The sequence below is a fragment of the Haemaphysalis longicornis genome, unplaced genomic scaffold (genome assembly GCF_048455015.1).
Source record: "Haemaphysalis longicornis isolate Haplotype H1 unplaced genomic scaffold, Haemaphysalis longicornis Haplotype H1 scaffold_8, whole genome shotgun sequence".
In the NCBI taxonomy this organism is placed as follows: Eukaryota; Metazoa; Arthropoda; class Arachnida; order Ixodida; family Ixodidae; genus Haemaphysalis; species Haemaphysalis longicornis.
In genome coordinates, this window is record NW_027526445.1 from 6,968,493 (window position 1) to 6,977,942 (window position 9,450).

General features: G+C 54.0%; 1 pseudogene; it reads right to left on the reverse strand.

The window, feature by feature from the left end:
- Positions 1 to 5,483: 5,483 nt before the first annotated feature.
- On the reverse strand, positions 5,484 to 9,123 carry LOC144149744 (uncharacterized; annotated as a pseudogene).
- Positions 9,124 to 9,450: the final 327 nt, after the last annotated feature.

Here is a 9,450-nt window from a genome sequence, read left to right on the forward strand (position 1 = left end):
TCCCGCGGAACCCAGTCACCCCCTTCTGCCCTTTCTGGCATAGTGCCCCTCGGCCTTTGTCACGGCTAGGGAGCGGCCTCTTTGTTTCCCTCGGACGTCTGAGTTTCCGCTTAGCTCGGCTGCTTCTGGCCATCATAGCCTTGAACGCTGCAAAGTGAAAAGGCTCGCCTACTTTCTTTGCCTTTTTACGCTGACTGTTTTTCGGCCGCCTCCTTTTTCTTCTTTTGGGTATCGCGGCACATTCGAGCGGCAGTGCCCCGATCCCAGGCGACTTGCAGTCAAACGTGTGTGGCATGTTCTGGCTGCCCGGGCCCACCTGCGCGGCTACTGGTTCGGCTCGCTCTCGGCGATCCGCCGACGCAGTGGACTCGTTACTTCTCTGCGCGCCTACGGACTTAGGTCGCGCTTCGCGATCTGCCGACGCGGCCGACTCGCTACTTTCTGGCGCGGCTACGCAGTTAGCGCGCGCTTCGCGATCTGTCGACGCGGCCGACTCGCTACTTCTCTGCGCGCCTACGGACTTAGGTCGCGCTTCGCGATCTGCCGACGCGGCCGACTCGCTACTTTCTGGCGCGGCTACGCAGTTAGCGCGCGCTTCGCGGTCTGTCGACGCGGCCGACTCGCTTCTAGTCTGAGCGATTACGGGCTCAACCCGCTCTTCGCGATCTCCCAACGCGATCAGACCGCTTCTATCTCGAGCGACATCGCATACAGCTGGGGCATCGCGATCTGCCGAACCAATCGGCTCGCTACTAGTCTGAGGAACCACGGGCTCAAGCAGCTCTTCACGATCTTCCAACGCGATCAGACCGCTTCTGTCTCGAGCGGCATCGCATACAGCTGGGGCATCGCGATCTGCCGAACCAATCGGCTCGCTACTAGTCTGAGGAACCGCGGGCTCAAGTCGCTCTTCACGATCTCCCAACGCGATCAGACCACTTCTATCTCGAGCGGCATCGCATACAGCTGGGGCATCGCGATCTGCCGAGACGGTCGGCTCACCACTCTCCTGAGCGGCTACGGGTTCAGTTACTCCGCCTACTGCCTGTTGCATGGGCAGCTCTTCGAGTAGCGCAAACTCCGTAAACTCGGAGAGTAACCACGCCTTAGAGCTCATCAAGGGGCTGCAAACGGATTCGCTAGAACACGGCTGGCTGCCTTCTTCAACTAGTTCAGCGGGTCTGTCTGGAAGTGGAACGAAAACTGCATACCGCACGCTTTCATGCGAAGGTTCCGTCACCAAACTCGCACTGTCCTTGTCAAAGACCCCGTCACCGGATCTAGCAAGCACTGCCTTCCTGTTGATCGTGTCTGTCAGCTGCTCTATTTCTGCATTAAGAACTGCCAATTTGCGTTCACACTGAATAGGCTGTTTTCGTTCAGTAGCTGCTCCGCGCCACACGCAAAGACTCTCCATCCTCAGGTAGTGCTCGTGCTTACTTTGCTTGCGCTCTAGCTCCCTTAGCTTTTCGGCTAATACCCGTTCTATTCTCTCTAGTATATCCTCATGAGCCTCGTCGGCCTCTTCGACGCTCACTTCCTCTGCCTCCAGTAGCTTGAGGATCTGTTGTTTTCGTCTTTTTCGCTTCGTGGGGCCAACAGAAATACCCAACTCCTCGCAAATTTCGAGGAGGTCCCGCACTCTGAACTTGTCCATCGTGATACTGCACCCCGAATAGTTTAACCTCGCCTACTCGCTACAACGAAGTAGAAAGCAAAGTCAAAACCTAGAACGCACGACGCTGCGCTAGCAAGGTCTGGCAAAACGAGAGGTAAAACTTCAGGCACTTACCCCACCAAGGTGCTGACGCTGGCCGATCCCACCGCTGCCACCACTATTGGGAAGCCAGAGGCTGACTCCACTGTTGGGAATCCCACCGCTGCCACCACTGTTGGGAAGCCAGGGGCTGACTCCACTGTTGGGAATTTCACCGCTGACTCCACTGTTGCGAACCATGGTAGCGTGGTCGATGTGGGCCGAGGTGGGTGAAGTGCCGGGGCAGTCATGATGGGCAAGTTGACGAAGAAGAAAACTTTATATACAAGTATTTACATCTTGGTATGAGAGCGGGCAGTGCGCTCCTGCGCGCGCGAGATTAAATAGGCACGTTGGGTCCCTTCCCCTTCACCCTTTTTCTCCGGCTGACGTCAGGAGGCACCAATCACGGAACATGCGCACACGAGCGAGAGACCCCTCCTCTCCTGGCAGGTGAGCGCCAGGTTGCTTCCGCCGTGGCAATCCGCCGTGGGTCAGAGCCCCCTTTGTCCTGGCGATGTTGCACTACCACGAAGACACCTTGCATCCCTCGGTGGTAATATTCTTCGAGTGGCCTATTGAATACAACACGCCACAAAAGGTCAAGACAATGAGGCGCGCGCACGCCGCCGAGGCTTGTTGTGAAGGGCGCCCAGCATTGCTTTTGTTAGCACCCCCGCTGGGCGGTTGGCGCTTTGAGAAGCCACGAGGTCGTTGAAAGGCGCATAGTTCAAGTAGGCGCAAAGTTCGCCACTGTGAATACGCCGGTTCGTGGCAAGTCGATGACGGAGGGTCAACGGCAGGTTTTCGGGGAATCAGCGTCGCAACAACGTTTAGACAACGCTTGAGAAGAACGATAATCACCATAAAACGCAACGCATCGTCTGGTGCCCGTAGCGTGTGTCCTACAGTGAACGTGGGATCGTCCTGCACGTTTGAGAAAACGCTAGACAAGAACCATAATCACCCTGCGTGTCATCTCTGCGCTCCACCTGTCGTTCGGGTATAAAAATAAAGATGCCACGGGGTGCTTCCGTGCATACTACTGCCAGTGAACAGCGCAACCAAAGACGACAGTCACTCTCCTTTCTGTTTCCCTGATTTACACAACTCCGTGTACTTGAAGCCTATTGACCTTCACTCATGCTATCGCAGATTTATTTCGACAACTAGATTGAGAAAAGTGTGCCTTTGTCACCCGAGCCAAGTCATAGTATTTTAAACTTAGGTTATTCTGTCTGCGCTATTCAAAAACTACATTCGAATGCGATTTGGGTCCTGTCATAAGGATTCGAATGACTAACTTACATGAATATGTCATTAACTTTTCTCACTTGTTCGAGATTTCTCCACATAAGCTGTCCAAATCCTTTGATATTTTTGGTCTGGGGAACTATCAAATCAGTTGCACAAAGTTTTTAATTCCCCAGGGTCCTGTGGCAACACGAGAAAATAAAAACGCCGACCCACAAAACACATATAATAGGAACAGGTCAGCAGCTCATGGGCCAGCGGCAGCTATTCCTAGCCGAATGCTCAGAGTTCCCGGGAGCACTGACTGCTCGCGCCACGAGGCTCGCGCAGTGAGTCCCAGAGTGGTGCATCCTCGTCTTCGCTGCGTTGATGCTGCTACAGTCCAAATACCCTCCCTGGGACACATCGTCAACTCCACGGATCGCATCTTGACCTGGATTAGAGCAAATCGTTTAATAATTTTGCGGCAACCCACTCACAAGAGACGTTAAATGTTTTTGGGCCTCTGTTAATATTGCAGCGACGCTATATATCTCCAGCCCAGAGTTATCATTCTGGGGAAGCTCCTTTACGGACCCGCAACTCCGCTCCTCGCCACTGCCGATATCCCATTATAAGGTTTGTAGGCACCCGATGAGCTGGTGAGGCCGAGACCACCTTTATTCACAGTTGTGTGGGGACGACAACATGGGACCGAGAATCGGAGGGCGGCCGTGGAGTGCTGCCAAGCAGCGCTGATGCTATTATGTTCTGTCTGCGTAATCATCTGCATTACGGATGATGATGGGGTGCGGGCGCTGACGATGATGATGCCGCTACAGGGATCCCCCTAGTGCGCAATGCGGGAGGAAAATAACGGGTTCTTTGAAAGAACGCGATAAAAATGGATGAAATAGCGGCAGAAGGAGCTATGTAAACGCCAACTGGCAAAATGAAGTATGAAGCACAGAGGCAGATGCGGTGTAGCACTGTCTACAAATGTGTGCGCATGGTCACGAAAAGTTTGGTGAGCAGTCCAAGTTCACACTGTAGTGATCGAAAGAGGGGCAGTCCAGGTCGGCGTCGAGGGAGTGTCTGGGGCAGCTTGTAGCTTCGCGTGACTCGCATTGGTTGTTCCTTTGTGGTCGCTGGTGGAAACAACTTGACAGACGTGCAGGAGCAATTACACATGTTATCAAGCGAGGTACAGCACTTGCGAAGCACGGCAGGCGCATTGTGCGCGTATCTTCTCTATGTGGGTGGGGTGCGTCCGGTCCACAGACCGTAATGGCAAAGCTAGTGGGGCATTTGAAGCCCGGCATACCCCAGCCTGTGACCGACGCCGCCAGAGGGGTTGTTGGTTGGTGCTGTCGACGCTCCAGGAGCTTTTCTTGGGCGGGCATTCTTTGCATGTGGTGCAGCGCGAAACACCCGCGGATGCGCTCGGAATTTAAAGTTGGCGTGTGCCGTTTGCCGTCTGATTGGGCGAGCTGTGATCAGCCATCGCCGAGCACGCGCCAGCTCATTAGCTGCGGCGGTTCGCTAATAATGGTGAGCACAGGTCAGCCGAACGCATGGCGCTTGTTTCCCAGACCGAACGGTTATCTGCGCTACCGCAGGATGGGGACTGTCGGGTGCCATGATGAGCGTCTCACCTGCGGCCATTGCAATCGCTGTGGTGCAGTGCACTTGGCCCCTAACTGAGGGGTAGTGACAGGAGACGAAGGTTTATCGCGTGACGACGTGAATGAAGTGGTCGCTGCCGCTACCTCACTGCGGGTGTAAATGCGTGGGACAACAGTGTCTTTCACAGGCACCTCAAGACGTGGGTCCGAACATGGTGCGCTGGGTGCCAAGGTCTCGCCCATGTCCCCGGGAGACGTTTGCCTAAAAGGTGGTGTAGTAACACAGGCGCGCGCAGCGCAGCAGCATGAGTGATGGTCGGGCAGTCAATGATGGCGTTTATTGAGAGAAGCGTAATTATGTGCGTTGGCATCAAGAGGTAGTAAAGGCAGGGGGGAGAGAGGGAGAATGAATGCGCACAGCGCCAAAAAAAGGTGCGCCTGCAGCTGGTTTTGCTGGCGGGTACAAAACGAACGAATACAACATTTCTTTCCTCTTAAAAGTAGAACCGTTGTACCCTAGGTCCTAGCTCTGGTCGATCGCCACAGCGTGGGCTCATGTGGGACCTCCTCAGGAGGGCGTTCGGCCGTGACGACTGGAGGTTCTGTAGCAGCTGGTGTGGAAACCCACTCCGACCATACGCTGCCGGTAGCTGTGGGGTTCGCTCTTGCTCCTTCCGCCTGGGCGTGCGTTGCAACGCAGGAGATGAAGGGACAGGAGTATTCACGCTGTCAGGTTCACCTTCAGCCTCCGCGCCTTCAATCGCTTTTGCAGATGCAGACTCCGGCGTCGATTCGCGACGGCGGCGGGCTTGGTCCATTTGACGCTGCACTACCCCCGTTGGCGTGTCCACTGCTATCATTCTCGCTCTCTAAGCTGATTTTACACGTCTAGAAGTCCACCTTTTGCCGACACCGTAGTTCCGCACGTACACGCTGCTGCCTGGTGAGATGGTCCAGTCGTCAGCGCCCAGCGACAAATTCTCATCCTTGGGTGGCAGGCATGTGTCAAGACGGGAACGGAGCTGGTAGCCGAGAAGCATTTCCGATGGTGACTTTCTTTCCTTTTGCGGGGTCCTCCTGTAATGAAATAACAGGCGCTTGAGGTTATCTTCCAGTGGGCCATCTTACATTTTCCGCAAGCCGTCTTTAATGGTTCGCACTGCTCTTTCCGCTGATCCGTTTGACTGAAGATGGAAAGGCGCTGTACGCAGGTGCACAGTATTTGTTTGTTGCTAAAAACGTTACGAACTCCTGAATCGGGAATTGTGTGCCTCCAACGGACACGATTGTGCGTGGCACACTCCTTAAGGAGCGAATGGTACCCGCTGTGTTCGCATGCCTCATGGGTGCTGCACCAATCCACTTCGTGTGAGCATCTACCAACACAAGTATCATCTTGCCGGCTAACGGGCCCGCAAAATCGATGTCAATCCGCGACCACCTCTCGGCCATTTTCGGCCAACTTCCCTGTGGTGCTGCCGCAGGCATGGGCAGATTTTCTACACAGCTTACACACTGCGCCGACAATGCCTGAATGTCCCTGTCCATCCCTAGCCGCCAAAACAGAGACCGGGCCAGCGATTTCATTGACGAGGAGCCCTGGTGTGTTTCGTGTAGAAGCTGCAACATCTTCTCCCGTACCTTCCATGGTATAACGACTATGTTGCCCCGATAGATCAGCCGGTGAGCTCCATTCTGCGATCAAAAAACGGCAACAAGTCGGGCGCCATTCCACTTGGGGTTCGAGGCCAGCCATGCAAGATGTATCCCGCGACACAAGCTAACAACGTGTCCTTGGCACTGCGCTCCTGCAACTCGTGCGTCGTCACTATACCTTCTTCAAGGGCTTCCAACGACAGTACGTACTCGGTAGGGTCCCGTTTTAAGCTAACGGTTCCGCTGCCGTCGGGGCTGGTAGTCTGCTGAGGGCATCTGCTGTCAGTAGTTGGTTCCCCGTAACGTACTGTAGCTTGTGCTGGTAGCCTCCCAGGAACAGTGCACATCGCTGAATGCGCGCGGTGGCATCGGCGGCGTTGGGCGGTCAGGCTTGAGCAGTCCCAGCAGAAGCTAATGGTCGGTTACAAGGGTGAATTGCCGACCTACCAGGTAGTCACGAAAACGAGAAACCCCAAATATCAGTGCCAATGCTTCTCACTCCAGCTGAGAGTAGTTTTGCTCCGCTTTTGTTAACGTCATGGAACGAAACCCAACTCGTCTGTGCTCATTTCCCTCGGAGTAAAACAGAACAGCACCCACGCCATATGGGGAAGCCTCACATTCTAGCTTCAGTTCTTTGTTGGGATCGAAATGAGCGAGAAGTTGCGCATTCTTCAAAATTTCTTTCGCTTTCTTGAACGCTGACTGCTGCGGTTCCTGCCATTCCCAACGGGATCGTTTTTCCATGAGCTGATAAAATGGGCTGAGCACAGTCGACATATTGGGCAGAAAACGAGCGTAGAACGTGAGCATGCCAAGGAACGAGCGCAATTCGCTAATGTTACGTTGGCGCATGGCTTGCATTACGGCGTCTACGTTATTTTCAATGGGGTGGAGGCGTTGCTGATGTATACGATGGCCAAGGTAAGAGACGGAAGGCTGCCGAAACTAGCGTTTGTCAATCCTAAGTTAACGCCGTGCACCCGGAACCTCTCCAACACTCTCTTAGCTGCTCTCCATTATCACACTTGCTTTCTGACACTAGCATGTCGTCAAGGTAGGCTTGGACACCCGGCAGCCCGCCGAGTACTGCATCAATCTTTCTTGGAAAAATAGCCAGTGCGGAAGCTATTCCAAACGGAAGTCTATTATACCGGAAAAGCTGGCGGTGTGTGTTAATGACACACAGCCCGCTGTACGCTTCGTCAAGGGGCACCTGATTGTATGCATCTTTTAAATCCAAGATGCCGAAATATTGGCATCCGTTTAAGCTTGTGAACATGTCCTCTACCACCGGAAGAGGGTAATGCTCGACCTCACATGCTGGGTTGGGGGTGACCCCAAAGTCACCGCATATCCTCACACTTCCGTCTTTTTTCAAAACGACCAAGATAGGCGTAGCCCATTCTGCATGTTGCACAGGCGATAGAACACCAAGTGGCACAAGCCGATCAATTTCACGGGAGACCTTATCGCGGAGGGCGCAATGAAGATATCTGGGCTTACAGAATTCTGGTGTCGCCATCTCCTTGAGTTTCAGGCTGGCTGGTGGACCTTTGATTAGTCCAAGGTCTGTTGAGAAAACATCCTCGAACTCGCCGAGCAGTCGGTTAAGCATATGGTCGCTTGGCTCGGCACTTGTTGTAGGGTCCGCGGCAGTCAGGTCTCCAATCGGAACGCCCGTCTTGTCAAGCAAAGCAATGAGGTCGCGGCCACATAGGCTGGGTCCTGCACAGTCAAGCACAATCAGCGGACAAGGCACAGATACATTTTTATACCTCATTGGAAGTTCTAGTTCACCGAACACCGGAAGCTGTCCCACGTAACACGACAGCTTGATTCGTGGTGTTTGTAAGCGCGGCCACTGTGCGTGGTGTCGATCGTACACTTGGCGCGATACGACGCGCACCGGGGAATCCGTATCCACTTCCATGGTGAGTTCTACGTCACCCCATCGAAACGTGCGGCATATGGGTGGTTCCAAACCAATTTTCCTTCCCGAAATTAACGTCCCACGTGGGAGCTATCCATGTCGTCGTTGCTAGACGCGCGTTACACTGTCAGTGCCTTTACACTCGCTGCCCGCTTTCCAACCTTTGCATGAGTTGAAGCACTGCAGCATTTCTTTGGAAATGACCGCGTCGCCCACAGCGATAGCAGCGTGCGTTAGCCCAGCGGCAGGCGTTATCGTCGTGCTTCGTGCTTCAACATTGGCCGTAGTCATGCGACACGCCTCGTGTACCGTTACCTCGAGAGGGTGAGCGATGATGGGCTTGCATTTTTAGCACAGTCGGTGGTTCTGCACTCATATCTTTCGCATTGCTGTCAGTTGCCTCGGCTGCAATGGCCATTGTTTCAGCCTCCTCTGGGGTAAATCTGTCTTTGCCAGTAACTGCTTCCGCAAGGTAGCTAAGCGTACGCCGAAAACAATCCGGTCCTTCAACATTCGGTCTAGCGCACTTCCACAGTGGCAATTGTCTGCTATGCGCCATATTTTGACTAGGAATGTGTGCACCGACTGTCCTTCGTGTTGGCACCCGGTGAAAAATTTGTGGCTTTCTGCTATCTCGTGACGCTTGGCATCGTAGTAGTCATTTAGGGCTGTGACCGCTTCGGCGTAAGTAAATGAATTCGGCGTTCGAGGTGCAATTAGCCCCGCTAAAACTTGCACAGTCTGTGTGTTGGGTGCTGACACAGAAGTGCTCTGTGCCGTTTGGAGTCAGTAATAGCATTTGCTTCAAAATGCGCTTGAGCCCGAATATGGTACGCTTTCCACTTATCTCTTGTGTCGTCGAAGATCGTGAGCTGGAGGCTGGTCATGGTCGCCTGTAATTGTTGCGGCAGGACGTTGGCTTCAACTTTCAGGGTAGCAGGGGCGGTTTCCGGGCTCGTCGCCAATGTAGTAACAGAGGCGCGCGCAGCGCAGCAGCATGGACAATGGTCGGGCAGCCAACGACGGCGCTTATTGTCAGAAGCGTGATTATATGCGTTGGCATCAAGAGAGAGTAAAGGGAGGGGGAGATGGTTTTCTGCCCGGTAGAAAACGAACGAATACAACAGGTGGCAAAGGCGGTTGCCTCAAACGCCACCCTGCTGTTTGAGTAGAACGCGGAGACAGCGCAGCTGCGGTGGTGGACAGAATGCTGCAGGGGTGGGGGGTACAGTCTCCTCTACATGTTA